Genomic DNA, 17,419 nt, shown 5'->3' with positions numbered 1-17,419 from the left:
GAGCTTCAGTCTTCTGTGATGTAGAAGAATATTGATCTCACAATAGGGGGCGCCGGCAGCTCTTCCCTGGAGGCGTCCTCACTCCTGGCCAGGGGGAGCGTCATGGCTGCCAGGCCTCAGCTGGGTCTCGGGGGTGGAGACGCTCTGCCCGAAGGACGCAGTTAGGGTTTCCCGAAGCTGCGTGGGACAGGAGTGCAGAGGAAACCCGAGTGCACCCGGGCCCGCCTCTGACCGCGGCGGGGGTGGGGCTCCTGGCAAAGGCGTGGCGGGCGCTCGGCCCCGCCGCTGGCGGCGCAGCCGCTTTCCCCACCGCTCAGCCCCGCCCCTGAGGCCCCGCCCAGCACGCGGCGCGGAGGCCGCACCTTTCGGAGTCTCGGGTGTTCTGGTCCCGCCAGTGACCTGGTGCTTGGGCCAGGCCGAGGCGCCGCGCGGGGCCCCCAGTGTGCGGGGCCCCCCAGTGTGCGGGGAGGGGCGTGTCTGGCCCGCGGGCGGGTGAGCAGCGAGCGCCGGCCCGGAACCCTCAGGCGGAGCGCGCGGCCGCTCCTCAGACGCCCGCCTGCGCCGGCTCCGAGCCCGGTACGTGTGCGGACCCCCCTGGCGGCGGCGGGGCAGCCGGCGGGCCTGTGGGCGGGGCGCGGGGCTGCGGGGGCCCGCCGGCAACGCGGAAAAGCGGGCGAGCGGCCGTCCCCGCGCTGCGCTGAGGGCGCGCCCGGTCCGCGGCCGCCGAAGCTCCCGCTCACTGGACGGTTGTGCGCGGCGCGCCCGCCGGTCCTGCCCTCTCTGTGCGGTTTTGGGCTGGGAGGTTGGGGGCTGCCTTCGCGGGGACCCGTGGGTGGAGGGGGGCCCAGGGCCTGCTTCAGTCTTTGGCATTTTTCCAGACATGGATAACTTGTTTATTCTGTGAAAGTTAGTTGAATGCAATTACCTAGTTAGAGCTGCAGCGCTATTTACGATGTACCATCTTCTCTTACCCAAGCCCCGGTTGATAGCCATTTGTATTTTTTTCAGCTTTGGCGGCCATGAACTTGTTGTGGGAATCATGGTGCAGCAAGTTGTCTTGGATAGATATCTTGGAGTGGAACTAGGAACAATGATGTAAGTTTATATTTTTAAGAAACTGACAAAATGTTTCCCAAAGTGGCATCACCTTTTGGCATTCTCACTGGAAATGTATGAGGGCTCCAGGCTTTCCACGTCTTCTTAAACAGTTGGTAATATCTTTCTTGATTTTAGCCATTTTACTATGTCTATATGCTAAGTCTTAGCAGGTTTTAATTTGTGTTTCCCTAGTGATGAAAAGAATTGAATGTCTCTTCTCTGGTGAAAGTATTATTTACATAGTTTCCCATTTTTAAGTGCTGTTTGTCATTTTTTTTTTAACAAATCATTTTTATCAATCACTGGTATTTGGCACCATCACATAGTTGTGCATTCATCATCTCAATCTTATTAGAGCATTTTCTTAATTTCACTAATAATAAAAAAGTAAATCCATCACTTCTCCATCTGTGCTTCCCCTACTGTTCACTGCTCCCATTTTTGGCTATTCTTCCACAAATACTTTTTTTCCCCCCTCTAAATTGATTTATATTTACATTTTATATAAATGGAATCATACAATGTATTATACAATATATTTAGTTCACAGTAATGCTGTATTTATGGTATTGTCCTTTTGTGTTTGGCTTGCTTCACTCAATATAATGTTCTCCAGGTTCATTGACATTGTCAAGTGTTTTTTGACTTCATTTCTTTTTTTTTTTAAAGATTTATTTTTTATTTCTTTCTCCCCCCTTCCCCACCCCACCACCAGTTGTCTGCTCTCTGTGTCCATTTGCTGTGTGTTCTTCTTGTGTGTGCTTGTATTTTTGTCAGCGACACCCGGAATCTGTGTCTCGTTTTGTTGCGTCATCTTGCTGCGTGGGCTCTCCGTGTGTGTGGTGCCATTCCTGGGCAGGCTGTGCTTTTTTCACACTGGCTGGCTCTCCTTATGGGGTGCACTCCTTGTGCATGGGGCTCCCCTATGCAGGGTACACCCCTGCATGGCATGGCACTTCTTGTGGAAATCAGCACTGTGCATGGGCCAGCTCATCACATGGATTAGGAGGCCCTGGGTTTGAACCTTGGACCTCCCATGAAGTAGGTGGACGCCCTATCCTTTTGGCCAAATCCACTTGCCCATTTCTTCTTAAGAGCTGAATAATATTCCATTGTGGGAATAAAGCACTGTTTGTTTATCCATTTGTCAGTTGATGGACATCTGGCTTGTTTCCAGCTTTTGACATCGTGACTAGCACTGCTATGAACATGGGTGTGCAAATGTATATTTGTATCACTGCTTTCAATTCTGGGTGTAGACCGAATGGTGGGCCACTGGCAAATCTATATTCATCTTCTTTAGAAACTGCCCAACAGTCCTCCACAGTGGCTGTACCATTTGCATTCCCACCAACTGTGAGTAAGAGTTCCTATCACTCCACATCCTCTCCAACATTTTTAGTTATCTGACTTTTTATTTATTTATTTATTTTTTATTGACTTTGTAATAATATTACATTAAAAATATATATGTGAGGTCCCATTCAACCCCACCCCCCCACCCCCCCTCTCCCTCCCCCAACAACACTCGTTCCCATCATCATGACACATCCATTGGATTTGGTAAGTACATCTTTGGGCACCTCTGCACCTCATAGACAATGGTTCACATCATGGCCCATACTCTCCTCCATTCCATCCAGTGGGCCCTGTGAGGATTTACAATGTCCGGTGATTACCTCTGAAGCACCATCCAGGGCAGCTCCATGTCCCAAAGACGCCTCCACCTCTCATCTCTTCCTGCCTTTCCCCATACCCATCGTCCACCATGTCCACTTTTCCCAATCCAATGCCACCTCTTCTATGTGGACACTGGATTGGTTGTGTCCATTGCACCTCTATGTCAAGAGGAGGCTCAGATTCCACATGGATGCTGGATGCAATCCTCCCATTTTCAGTTGTAATCACTCTAGGCTCCATGGTGTGGTGGTTGTCCTTCTTCAACTCCATCTTAGCTGAGTGTGGTAAGTCCAATAGATCAGATTGTAGGTGCTGGAGTCTGTTGAGGCTCAGGACCTGGCTATCACATTGTCAGTCCAGAGATTCAAATCCCCTAAATATATCTTAAACCCCAACATTAACTGCACCTCCAGCACATTAGCATGAAAGTTTTATGAAGGGAGATCCCATCTGAGTCCAGATTCATCACACATAAACACCAGTTCCAAAGAGGGGCCATCTGACCTGGTAGTTAACCCCATCGGCCATGACCATAACTCCCATGGGTCTCTTTAGCCCTCAAAGGAACCAATATCTGGGGGTTGTATCTGCTTTATCTGTCTCTCTGACTCGGCTCAGTTGTGCATGAGGGCAATCCTTCTGCCAGCCTCCAGACTCTTTTTTAGAAACTCGTAGCCATATAAACTCATTTCTCCTTTTCATTTCCCCCTTACTTTAGGTCAAACAGCATTTTAAAGTCATGGTATTTTATGTAGAAGTGGATATTCTGCTGATCCGCATTGAACCTTCCATATAAGGTCATTTTCCCATTGCATCATCAGTTGGTAGTTGATAGTGGTCCCTCGTTGCCAGGGAGGCTCATCCCCGGGTGTCATGTCCCACGCTGGGGGGAAGGCATTGCATTTACATGCTGAGTTTGGCTTCGAGAGTGGCCACATTTGAGTAACATGAAGGCGGACAGGAGGAAATTCCCAGGCACAATGTTGCTCTAGGCCTTGTTCTTATTTTAGGTTTATCAGCTCACAAGCATAGTCATTAGCATCAGGGGCTCACTGTTGAACCCTCACTCCCTCCCGGTCCCCGCCACTGTACCTGGGAGACTGTTGCTGCTCCCCTAGGGACCACGACAGAGCACCACTGGCCAGGAACCCAGTACCCCCCCTGCTGTGGTTTTTAATTGTTGCCACTATGAGTATATCCAAACATTACCATGCACCCTGGACATATGTTCTGTACAGCTCCCTGTCAGCCATATATCACCTGTCATTGGTATCCCATACCAGTATCCCTCCATTGCCATTGTTGAAACACTCTGTGATCCAGAACTCCCCGAAATTTGAAGCCCAATATAATGTCATGGTCCCTTACTAAGGAATGGCATATAGCGATGGGTTTAAAGGATAGATAAAGAACTTGGATAAAGTTAGATAAAGAACTTAGATAAAGAATGTTGACTTGAAAAAATTCCACATCCTATCTTTCCCCCCCCCCCCCCTAATTATTCAGTTTTTCTTCACAGGAGTCCTAGACCACAGCAATGTATATATATAATATACAGCACTCCCACACATCCACCAGAAAACCTTTTCCCTTCCACAGTGATACTCTTACGCCCTATTCATATCATATTTACTTAAAGTGATGTACAGAGTCTGAGACATTAGCTTTCTAACAAGGTAACATCTGTGCTTACATTATGGTGCATACTTTAGGATACACAGTTCTTTACATTTTTAGTTATCCTATGTTTTATATTATGGTTTACATTATCAGTCTGTCATCTCCTATATGTTATGGTGTAATATTACATGTTTTGTATCCATCCTTGTGTACTCTCAAGAAACTCCTCTCTTACCCCCCATTTACTCTGGTTGCACACATTTAACGTCCATTTTCCCTTCCACCTTGGTGCCCACAGTGACAGCCAACCTCCGTTTCCTGAGGAGCCACTTCCAGAGATAGATGGAATAGTGTTCAGGGCCTAACTTGCTCAACTGCCCCAATGCCCTGGGAGCCACCCTTTCTCTCGAGGGATACAGTTCCCTCTATTTGATGGCATTAGTCCTCCCCAGGATGTGGGTCCACCCCCACTCTCACTACTTGGGTTTCTACCCCATGGTGTCACCCACTCTGGCAGAATGAGCATTTAGACATTGCCCAGGAGCCCGTCCTGCATCAGACCCTCCCCTCCGAGCATTCTAAACAGGTAACCCTCTTTATTATATTTTGATATGATTTTCTCGGCATTTTACTCTCCAACAACACCTGACCCTCTCCTGTGTTCATATGCTACCCCTCCCTCCCCCCACTTTTGGGCAACGTTACCCATCCGTCCCTCCCCAGCCACCCTCAAACCCGCAAAGCCCTAACCAAAGGCAACCCCTTGCCCCCCTTTTATCTCTTCTTTGTGTTCATACTTACCACCATCTCGTCTTAAATTCCACCCTTGCAGACATCGGCTCATATCCTTCCTCCACCCTCCGATTTCCTGTAAGCCTATCGTTCAGTCTCTTGCTATCTAGGGCAGCTTGTTTATTTCATATCATTGAGGTCATGTAGTATTTGTCCTTCAATGTCTGGGTTGCTTCACTCAACATAAGGTTCTCAAGATTCATCCATGTTATCACATGTGTTTGTAGTGTGTTTGTTCTTACAGCCGAGTAGTATTCCATTGTGTGTATATACCACATTTTATTGATCCACTCATCTGTTGATGGGCATTTGGGTTGATTCCAACTTTTGGCAATAGTGAACAATGCTGCTATGAACATTGGTGTACATATATCGGTTTGTGTCCTTGTTTTCAGTTCTGCTGGGTATATACCCAGCAGTGGTATTGCTGGGTCATATGGCAAATCTATGGCTAGTTTTTTGAGAAACCGCCATACTGTCCTCCAGAATGGTTGGATCCTTCTGCATTCCCACCAGCAGTGGATGAGTGTTCCCCTTCCTTCACATCCTCTCCAGCACTTGTATTCTTCTGTTTTTTTCATAGCTGCCAATCTTATGGGTGTAAGATGGTATCTCATTGTAGTTTTGATTTGCATTTCCCTGATAGCTAGAGATTTGGAACATTTTTTCATGTGCTTTCTTGCCATTTGTATTTCTTCTTCGGAGAAGTGTCTGTTTAAGTCTTTTTCCCATTTTTTAAATGGGTTGTTTATCTTTTTATTTTCAAGATATAGGAGTTCTTTATATATGCAAGTTATAAGTTTCTTATCAGATATATGATTGCCAAATATTTTCTCCCACTGTGTGGGCTCCCTTTTTACTTTCTTGACAAACTCCTTTGAGGTGCAGAAGGCTTTAATTTTGAGGAAGTCCCATTTATCTATTAGTTCTTTTGCTGCTCGTGCTTTTGGTGAGATATTCATAAATCCATTTCCTATTACAAGGTCCTGTAGATGTTTCCCTACACTGCTTCCTAAGGTTTTTATGGTCTTGGCTCTTATATTTAGGTCTTTGATCCATCTTGAGTTGATCTTTGTATAAGGTGTGAGATGGTAATCCTCTTTCATTCTTCTACATATGGCTATCCAGTTCTCCAGACACCATTTGTTGAATAGGCCACTCTCTCCCAGTTGAGAGGGTTTGGTGGCTTTATCGAATATTATGTGGTTGTATATGTGAGGTTCTATATCAGAGTTTTCAATTCGATTCCATTGGTCTGTGTGTCTCTCCTTATGCCAATACCATGCTGTTTTCACCACCGTAGCTTTATAGTATGTTTTTTTTTTTAAAGATTTATTTATTTATTTAATTTCCCCCCTTCCCCTGGTTGTCTGTTCTTGGTGTCTATTTGCTGCATCTTGTTTCTTTGTCCGCTTCTGTTGTCGTCAGCGGCACGGGAAGTGTGGGCGGTGCCATTCCTGGGCAGGCTGCTCTTTCTTTTACACGCTGGGCGGCTTTTCCTCACGGGCGCACTCCTTGCGCGTGGGTCTCCCCCACGCGGGGGACACCCTTGCGTGGCTCGGCACTCCTTGTGTGCATCAGCGCTGCGCATGGCCAGCTCCACACGAGTCAAGGAGGCTGGGGTTTGAACCGTGGACCTCCCATATGGTAGATGGACGCCCTAACCACTGGGCCAAAGTCCGTTTCCCTATAGTATGTTTTGAAGTCAGGTAGTGTGATTCCTCCAATTTCGTTTTTCTTTTTCAGTATGTCTTTGGCTATTCGGGGTCTCTTTCCTTTCCAAATAAATTTCATAGTTAGTTTTTCTAGTTCCTTAAAGAAGGCTGCATTGATTTTTATTGGGATTGCATTGAATGTGTAGATCAGTTTTGGTAGGATAGACATCTTAATAATGTTCAGTCTTCCTATCCATGAACAAGGAATAGTCTTCCATTTGTTTAGGTCTTCTTTGATTTCCTTGAACAAGCTTGTATAGTTCTCGGTGTATAAGTTCTTTACCTCTTTAGTTAAATTTATTCCTAAGTATTTGATTTTTTTATTTACTATTGTGAATGGTATTTGTTTCTTGATTTCCTCCTGATCTTGCTCATTATTGGTGTACAGAAATGCTACTGATTTTTGCGCATTGATCTTATAACCTGCGACTTTACTAAACTCATTTATGAGTTCTAGAATCTTCGTTGTAGATCTCTCAGGGTTTTCTATGTATAGGATCATGTCATCTGCAAATAATGAAATTTTGACTTCTTCCTTTCCAATTTGAATGCCTTTTATTTCTGGTGTTTGCCTCAGTGCTCGAGCAAGTACTTCTAAGACAATGTTAAATAGGAGCGGAGACAGTTGGCATCCTTGTCTTGTTCCTGAGTTTAGAGGGAAGGAGTCTAGGATTTCTCCATTGTAAACAATATTGACTTTAGGTTTTTCATATATACTCTTTATCATGTTCAAAAAATTCCCTTGTATTCCAATCTCTTGGAGTGTTTTTTTCAAGAAAGGGTGCTGTATTTTGTCAAATGCTTTTTCTGCATCAATAGATATAATCATGTGATTTTTTTCCTTCAATCTGTTTATATGGTGTATTACGTTGATTGATTTTCTTATGTTGAACCATCCTTGCATACCTGGGATGAATCCCACTTGGTCGTGGTGTATAATACGTTTAATGTGTTGTTGAATACGATTAGCAAGTATTTTGTTAAGTATTTTTGCGTCTAGGTTCATTAGAGAAATTGGTCTGTAATTTTCCTTTCTTGTGATGTCTTTGTTTGGCTTTGGTACTAGGGTAATGTTGGCATCATAGAAGGAGTTGGGTAATGTTCTTTCTGTTTCGATGTTTTGGAATAGTTTCAGCAGGATTGGTGTCAGTTCTTTCCGGAATGTTTTGTAGAATTCACCTGTGAAGCCATCTGGCCCTGGGCTCTTCTTAGTTGGGAGATTTTTAATAACTGATTCTATCTCTCTGCTTGTGATTGGTTTGTTCAGATCATCAATTTCTTCTTTTGTCAATATGGGCTGCTTATGTGTTTCTAGGAATTTGTCCATTTCCTCTAGATTGTCATTTTTGTTGGAATATAGTTTTTCAAAATATCCTCTTATGATAGTCTTTATTTCTGTGGGGTCAGTGGTGATATCGCCTTTCTCATTTCTTGTTTTGTGTATTTGCATCTTCTCTCTTTTTTTCTTTGTTATTGTTGCTAAAGGTTTGTCAATTTTGTTGATCTTCTCAAAAAACCAGCTCTTGGTCTTGTTTATCTGTTCAAGTGCTTTCTTATTTTCTATTTCATTTAGTTCTGCTCTTATCTTTGTTATTTCCTTCCTTCTTCTTCCTGTTGGGTTACTTTGTTGTTGTTTTTCTAATTCCTTCAAATGTGCAGTTAGTTCTTCAATTTTTGCTCTTTCTTCTTTTTTGATATATGAATTTATGGCTATAAACTTCCCTCTCAGTACTGCTTTTGCTGCATCCCATAAATTTTGGTATGTTGTGTTATCATTATCATTTGTTTCAAGGTAGTCATTGATTTCTTTTGAGATTTCCTCTTTGACCCACTGTTTTTCTAAGAGTGTGCTGTTTAATTTCCAAATCGTGGTGTGAAATCTGGGCTTCTGTCCCTTGCAGATCTCCAGCTTGACTCCACTGTGGTCAGAGATAATGTTTTGTATGATTTCAATCTTTCTGAATTCGTTCAGCCTTTCTTTGTGGCCTAGCATATGATCTATCTTGGAGAATGATCCATGTGCGCTTGAGAAAAATGTATATCCTGCTGTGTTTGGGTGTAGCGATCTATATATGTCTATTAGGTCGAGCTCCTCTAATATACTATTCAGATGTTTTGTTTCTTTGGTGATTCTCTTTTGAGATGTTCTGTCCAGAGTTGATAGTGGTGTATTAAAATCCCCCACTATAATTGTAGATGTATCTATTCTTTCACTTAGTTTTGCCAGCATTTGCCTGACGTATTTAGAGGCACCCTTGTTAGGGGCATAGATATTTATGATTGTTCGATCTTCTTGACAGATTTTCCCTTTGACTAAAATGTAGTATCCTTCTTTGTCTCTCACAATTGTTTCACATTTAAAGTCTATTTTGTCTGATATTAATATAGCTACTCCTGCCTTTTTTTGGTTATTGTTAGCTTGTATGATTGTTTTCCAGCCATTCACTTTCAATCTCCATGCGTCTCTGGGTCTAAGATGTGTCTCTTGTAGGCAGCATATGGATGGGTCATATTTCCTTATCCAATGTCCCAGTCTGAATCTTTTGATAGGTGAGTTTAATCCGTTGGCATTCAGTGTTATTACTATCAAGGAATTATTTGTGTTAGCCGTATTTTGATTGGATTTGTGTTTGTCATATTTTGTTTGTATATTTTTTTTGTCTTTTTTTTGTTGTTGTTGTTGGTCTTATACTCTCCTCCAACTTTGCCTTTCCTGTTTTTTCCTTTCTTCCTGCAGAACTCCCTTTAGAATTTCTTGAAGGGGAGGTTTCTTGTTGGTATACTCTTTCAGTTTCTGTTTGTCTGCGAATATTTTGAACTCTCCATCATGTTTGAATGCTAGTTTAGCTGGATAGAGTATTCTTGGTTGGAAATTTTTTTCCTTTAGTACCTTGACTATATCATACCACTGTCTTCTTGCCTCCATGGTTTCAGAAGAGAAATCAGCACTTAATGTAATTGAGCTTCCCTTGTATGTGATGGTTTTCTTTTCTCTTGCTGCTTTTAGGATTTTCTCTTTGTCTTGAGCATTGGATAATTTGACAAGTATATGTCTTGGGGTGGGCCTGTTGGGGTTTATGACCAGTGGAGTGCGCTGTGCTTCTTGGATATGTACATCTGTCTCTTTCAGTAGATTTGGGAAGTTTTCAGCCATTATTTCCTGCAACACTCCTTCTGACCCCTTTCCCTTCTCTTGACCTTCTGGAATGCCTATAATACGTATGTTTGAGCGTTTTTGCATTGTCATTCAGGTCCCTAAATCCTAATTGGATTTTTTCTATCTTCTTTTTTTTTTTTTTTTTTTTTATGTTTTATTTTTTTTTCCTTTTTTTTAAATTGACTTTGTAATAATATTACATCAAAAATATATATGTGAGGTCCCATTCAACCCCGCTCCCCCACCCCCCCCTCTCCCCCCCCAACAACACTCGTTCCCATCATCATGACACATCCATTGGATTTGGTAAGTACATCTTTGGGCACCTCTGCACCTCATAGCCAATGGTCCACATCATGGCCCATACTCTCCTCCATTCCATCCAGTGGGCCCTGTGAGGATTTACAATGTCCGGTGATTGCCTCTGAAGCACCATCCAGGGCAGCTCCATGTCCCAAAGACACCTCCACCTGTCATCTCTTCCTGCCTTTCCCCATACCCATCGTCCACCATGTCCACTTTTCTCAATCCAATACCACCTCTTCTATGTGGACATTGGATTGGTTGTGTCCATTGCACCTCTATGTCAAGAGGAGGCTCAAATTCCACATGGATGCTGTATGCAATCCTCCCATTTTCAGTTGTAATCACTCTAGGCTCCATGGTGTGGTGATTGTCCTTCTTCAACTCCATCTTAGCTGAGTGTGGTAAGTCCAATAAATCAGATTGTAGGTGCTGGAGTCTGTTGAGGTTCAGGACCTGGCTATCACATTGTCAGTCCAGAGATTCAAATCCCCTAAATATATCTTAAATCCCAACGTTAACTGCACCTCCAGCACATTAGCATGAAAGTCTTATGAAGGGAGATCCCATCTGAGTCCAGATTCATCACACATAAACACCATTTCCAAAGAGGGGCCATCTGCCCTGGTAGTTAACCCCATCGGCCATGGCCATAACTCTCATGGGTCTCTTTAGCCTTCAAAGGAACCAATATCTGGGGGTTGTATCTGCTTTATCTGTCTCTCTGATTCTGCTCAGTTGTGCATGAGGGCAATCCTTCTGCCAGCCTCCAGACTCTTTTTTAGAAACTCGTAGCCATTCTATCTTCTTATTGACCCCTTCTACTCTCTGTTTGATTTCTGATGTACTGTCTTCCACATCACTAATTTTCTGCTCTGTCTCTTCTAGTCTGCTGATATTTGCTGCAAGTGTATTTTTGATTTCTTGAACTGTGGTGTTCATTCCCATCATATCTGTTATGTTTTTGCGTATGTCTGCAATTTCCCCTCCAATGATATCTTCATGTTGTTAACCTCTTTCCTTACTGCATCAAATTTGTCGGTGATAAATGTTCTGAGATCTTTCATTGCTTGTGCCAAGTTTTGCTCCCCTTCGTGATTATTGGTTTGTTGATTGGATTCAGCCATGTTTTCCTGATTATTGGTTTGGTTTGTAGATTTTTGTTCCTTTCTGGTCATCTCTTTATTTTGACGAATTTAATCAGATCCTTAGCTTCTTTGTCTGCTCTTGGAGGTTAATTAGTTGTTATTTTTGCATAGGTGTTATCTCTTCTCTTTGTCACTTTTTTCTTCTTATTCTAGTTACTTGTTGGTTAAGTTCACTTTAGAGGAAAGTATTAGTGTTGGGGAAAGGCAATTGTGTAAGCAAGGGAAAAGTATAAAGTAGTATTGGTGATGTATGTTAACAAAGCAAGAATATGAGATCTGGGAGGATGGAGGTTAGATTCATGTAGATTGTATAGAGTTATAGCTGTAGGTAGAGTACCTTTTATGAAGTAGATGACTGAATATGGGAGGAATATGGTATGAACTACAAAGCTATTGTTTTCATGAGAGAAGGAAAAAGAAAAGCAAGGTAGGAGTTTCAAGAGTGGATAACAGACAGAAAACAGAACAAAGGTATTAGAAATTAAGAGTTAGACACTTTGTGGATCAAAGAACGGGAGGTGGGGGTGGAATATAGGAGAGACAGTAGATGATAGTGGATATCAAGATGCAGGGGAAGGGGGATAGTGTAGGTAGCCTAAATCAGTTCACACAGAAATGAGGCAGTGGAGGATGGGAAAACCCAGCAAATGTGAGGTGTTCCCTGTAGCACCTATTGTATACTTGAATTAAAATAAAATGAGTGGAAGATGAGGGACAAGAGGGAAAGAGAAAACAAAAAAAAAACTAATTATAATAAAGAAAAAAAGAAAGACAAGAAGAAAGGAAGAAAGAAAAAGAGGATGGGCAAACGGTGGGGAACGGATAGGGGAAAGAGAGATACAGGTATACACGTGTCACAATTGCAACACTATCTAAAACAACAACTTCCCCCTGCTTTGCCCTAAAACCCCCCGTCTGTCTGCCCAAATGGGTCTGCAAGCACCTCCCTTCCCACAAACCCCCAATAGGCCGCCCAGGGCCCACGAACTCCCCAGTACTGCAGATGCTCCAAAAAAAAAAAAAAAAAAAAAACACAGAACAGAAACCCCTCCGCAGGCCCGGCTCCGCCCGCTGCTGCCCGCCGCGGAGGCCTGGACCGGCTCTGCCCGGCTCGGTACGCCGCCGCGCCCTGGCCTCGCTCCGCCCGGCACCGCTCGCTACAGCAGCCCAGCCGGCCCCTCGCGTCCACCTCCCGCCACCGCGGCCTGGACCGGCCCCGCCCGGCTCCATATGCCGCTGTGGCCTGACCCGGCTCCGCCTGGCTCCGCTCGCTACAGCGGCCCGGCCCAGCTCCGGCGTCCGCCTCTCGCCGCCTCAGCCTGCACTGGCCCCGCCTGGCTCCATACGCTGCCGCGGCCCGGCCCGGCTACGCCCGGCTCCACTCGCTACAGCGGCCCAGCCTGGCTCCGGAGTCCGCCTCTCACGCCGCGTCCTGGACCGGCCCCGCCCGGTTCCGTACGCCGCCGCGGCCCGGCCCGGCTCTGCCGGGCTCCGCTCGCTACAGCGGCCCAGGCCCAGCTCCGGCGTCCGCCGCCCACCGCCGCGGCCTGAACCGGCCCCGCCTGGCTCCGCACGCCGGCCGCTGCGGCCCGGCTCGGCCCGGCTCGGCCCCGCCCAGGCCCGCTCACCGCCCGCGCAGCCCGACCCGGCTCTGGCATCCGCCGCTGCGGCCCGGCCTGGCTCAGCCCCACCGAGCGGGGCTAGATGCCTCGTCTCTGCCTACCCAAGAGGGAATCCTCTACAGGTAGCTGGGATCTCCGTGTATATTTCACAGACGGATCCTCTCTGTTACCTTCCCTCCAAATCGATGTCCAGACACCTCCGGACCAGCAAAAATCCCGAAACAATCCGGTCCCAAAGAGTCTCCAACGCCGCCCAGCCGATTCCCTGCAGAAGACCCTAACAGGGATGTTCACTCAGCCGCCATCTTGCCCCCTCCTGACTTTTTAATAGTGGCCATTCTGATGGGTGATTTGCATTTCCATAATCATTACTCATATTGAACATATTTTCATGTTTCTTCTTGTCATTTGTATTTCTTCTTTGGACAAATGTCTATTCATGTCTTTTGCCCATTTTTTAATTGAGTCATTTGGTTTTTTTTTATTATTGAGTTGTAACATCTCTTTATATATCATGGATACTAAACCCTTATTGGACATGTGATTTCCAAGCATTTCCTTCTGCTGAGGCAGCTGCTTTTTCACCCATTTGACAAAGTCCTGTGAGGTGCACACATGTTTAATTTTGAGGAGGTTCCATTTATCCAGTTTTTCTTTTGTTTCATGTGCTTTGGGTGTAAGGTCCAAAAAATCACTGTGTAGCACAAGGTCTTTAAGATGTTTCCCTACATTTTCTTCAAGCAGTTTTATGGTCCTTTTATATCTAGGTCTCTGATCCATTTTGAGTTGATTCTTGTATGGGATGTAAGATAGTGGTTCCATTCCATTCATTTGGTTATAGATATCCAGGTCTCCCAGCACCATTTATTGAAGGGACTTTTTTCCCATTAACATGGACTTGGTAGGTGTCTGAAGAACTAGCTGACCATGGAGGTGAGGGTTTATTTCTGGATTCTAAATTGTATTACTCTGATTGATGAGTCTCTCTTTATGCCAGTGCCATGCTGTTTTGACCACTGTAGCTTTGTAATATGTTTCAGGGTCTGGCAGTGAAATTCCTCCCACTTTGTTCTTCTTTTTTAGAATGCTTTTGGTTACTTGGATGCATTTTCTGTTCCAAATGAATTTGGTAATTGCCTTTTCTAGTTCTGTCAAGTAGGCTGTTAGAATTTTGATTGGTATTACATTGAGTCTATAAATCAGTTTAGGTTGGATTGACATCTTCACAATATTTAGTCTTAAGAGTATGTGAACACGGAGTGTCATTCCATTTGTTTAGGTCATTTTAAATTTCTTTTACCACTGTTTTGTAGTTTTCTGCGTGTAGGTCCTGTGCTTCTTTGACTAAGTTGATGCCTACATATTGAGTCTTTTGTTGCTATTGTAAATGGAATCTTCCCCCTGATTTCTCCTCAGATTGTGCAATACTAGTATATAAGAACACTGATTTCTGCATGTGGATCTTGTATTCTGCCACTTTGCTGAACTCATTTATTAGCTCAAGTAGCTTTGTTATAGACATTTCAGAATTTTCTAAATATAGGATCATGTCATCTGCAAATAGTGCAAGTTTTGTATCCCTTTTCCTATTTGGATGTCTTTGATTTTTTTTCTTCTCTAATTGCTCTAGCTAGAATTCGTAGTAGGATGTTGAATAGCAGTGGTGGTAGTGGACATCCTTGTCTTGTTCCTGATCTTAGATGGAAAGCTTTTACCATTTCTTCACTGAGTACCATGTTGGCTGTGGGGCATTTTTCTTCTATTCATACCTTTTGAAGTGCTTTTTACCAAGAAAGAATGCTGGATTCTGTCAAATACCTTTTCTGTGTCTGTTGTGATCATCATGTGTTTTTTCCCTTCAATTTTTTTAATGTGGTGTATTATGTTGATGGTGTTTTTTATGTTGAGGTAGCCTTGCTTACCAGGAACAAATCCTCCTTGGGCGTGATGTGTAAGTCTTCGATAATGCTGCTGGATTCAATTTGTCAGTATTTTGTTGAGAATTTTTGCATCTCTGTGTTCATTGAGGAGATGGGTCTGTACTTTTCTTTCCTTATAGTGTCTTTATCTGGCTTTGGTGTTAGGGTGATGTTGGCTTCATAAAAAGAGTGAGGTAGTTTTCCCTCCTTTTCATCATGTTGGAAGAGTTTAAACAGGATTGTTTTTAATTCTTTTCTAAATGCTTGGTAGAATTCATCTCTGAAGTCATTTGGTCCTGAGCATTTCCTTGTTGGGAGGTGTTTGATGATGGATTCAGTCTCTTTAAACGTGGTTGGTTTGTTAATTCTTGTAGTGTCAGTGTAGGTTGGTTGTGCCTTTCAAGGAATTTGCCCATTTCTAGGTTGTCATTGTTGGCATACAATTTCTCATAATATTGTCTTTTGATTCTTTTTTTGGGGGGGGATACAAATGGCTTTTACTTTAGTTGTGCTTATTTATCTTTTAAAAATAAAATCAGTACATGAACAGGGTTGCGAAGCAGAAATAATACAGAATGTTCTAAAATGAAGTAAATGCTTTCTTTGCCCTAGCCATGAATCCAGTTCTGCTCCTGAAAGGAAATCACTGTTAAATGTGTTAATAAAGGATATATTTCAAGTACCTGTAAATGGAGAATAAGATTAGGCCTAAATATAAAAGCCAAAGAACAAACAAATAGAACACCGTATTTTTATGATATTTCAATATTCCTTTCTCAGTCTTTGACAAATCAGATGAGCAACAAATAAGCTAGATTATGAAGGCTTTAATAATAAAATTAAGTTATTCTATTAGCTCCATATCAATTTTGTATCTTTCAAATGGAGAATACACTTCTTTTTCAGTGTCAATGGAATTTATTAGGCTACCAAGAAAATATAACTTTTATGAGCAGAAATTATTTAGAACATATTCTGACTGCAATGCAATAAGACATACATAATAAAATTTTAAATTCTAAATAACCTAAAATACTTGGGATTTTAATTATAACTGTATTAAACATCAACATGCATTACATATAGAGAAAACTATTCAGATTCTAGATCAGTTTCTTTCAAGTAATTTTTTTCAGAGTCCTACATACACAAAAATGTTATGAATTGAACCTCAGCTTTTAGCGATGAAAGGAAATGTTTTTGCTGATCTTTCCTTTTCTTTAATTAAGTTCAATGGTCATGATAACAAAGAAAATAACGGACTTATGGAATACTCTGCTTGTGTACATAATGTCTTTTGATTCTTTTTGTTTCTGTGGGGTCAGTCATTACTTCCCTCCTTTGATTTCTGTTTGTATTTATTTGCCTGTTTTTCTCCTTTGCTAATCTTGCTAGCAATTTGTCAATTTTACAGATCTCAAAGAACCAGCTTTTGGTTTTGATTTTCTCTATTTTGTTTTTGTTGTTGTTGTTCTCAGTTTCATTTATTTCTGCTCCAATCTTTATTATTTCCTTACTTCTGCTTGCTTTGAGGATTGGTTTGCTGTTCTTTTTCCAATTTCTCTAGGTGTTCAGGTAAGTCTTTGAGTTTAGCCCTTTCTACTTTTTAAATTAGGTGTTTAGGGCTATAAATTTCCCTCTCAAGACTGACTATGTGTGGGAGGAAGGGCGCCCGGCTTGCCACAGTAGCAAACGGTGCGGCAAGAAGTGATACCGCCTCTGCCCACTGGGCCTAGATAAGGTGACCATGCCTGACTAGGCCTTTGCTGCTAACGGCTGGCCGGTGCTGCCCTCCCCCTTTTTATCTCCCGCCTAGCCCAACATCCGGCCAGCTCTCACTCCCCCTTTCCCCTCCCCTATTCCAAACCTCTCCACCAGCCCTCTGCTTAGCAACCGCTTACAATCACCTATCAGGAAGCAGTACCCGCCCGCACCTATCAAATCCCTCCACGCAGTCCCTAACCCTATAAAGCTATGTCCCCTTCCGCAATAAACCGGACTTGCGTACCAGACCTGGTCTCCGCGGCATTCTTTCTCCCCTCGCCGCGCGTCCTCCACGCCTGAGAGCCCCTCTGAGGCTGTCTGCCGCAGCCTCAGACGCCTTTGCAGCCAGCTGACCCCTCCAAACCCCCCCGTCAGCGTCGGGGTGCAAGCCGCCCCAGCCGCAACTGGCGCCCAACGTGGTGGCAGTTCAAGTCCGGTCCGACGTGACCACTGCCTCACCCCCGTGGGACCTCGCTCCCACCCCTTCGCCACGCTCTCAAGGTAAGGACCCCCGTTATCGGCCCCCGGCAGAAAAATGGGCGGGCGTCTATCTTCCCGCCAAGCGCCGCAAGTCAGAGCACTTGCTGGCCTACTAGCCTGC

General features: G+C 43.8%; 1 long non-coding RNA gene across 3 annotated transcripts in view; it reads left to right on the top strand.

Moving 5' to 3' along the window:
• Nucleotides 1-376: 376 nt before the first annotated feature.
• The window catches only part of LOC139436316 (uncharacterized), a 272,961-nt gene continuing 255,918 nt past the window's right edge, over nt 377-17,419 (top strand). For all 3 annotated transcript variants that reach the window (XR_011645579.1, XR_011645578.1, XR_011645580.1), the window contains exons 1-2: nt 377-576; nt 1,009-1,095. This is a non-coding gene — a long non-coding RNA (uncharacterized lncRNA). The remainder of the gene's footprint in view (nt 577-1,008; nt 1,096-17,419) is intronic.

This window comes from Dasypus novemcinctus, chromosome 13 (genome assembly GCF_030445035.2).
Source record: "Dasypus novemcinctus isolate mDasNov1 chromosome 13, mDasNov1.1.hap2, whole genome shotgun sequence".
Classification (NCBI taxonomy): Eukaryota; Metazoa; Chordata; class Mammalia; order Cingulata; family Dasypodidae; genus Dasypus; species Dasypus novemcinctus.
This window is presented reverse-complemented; position numbering and strand designations above follow the sequence as displayed.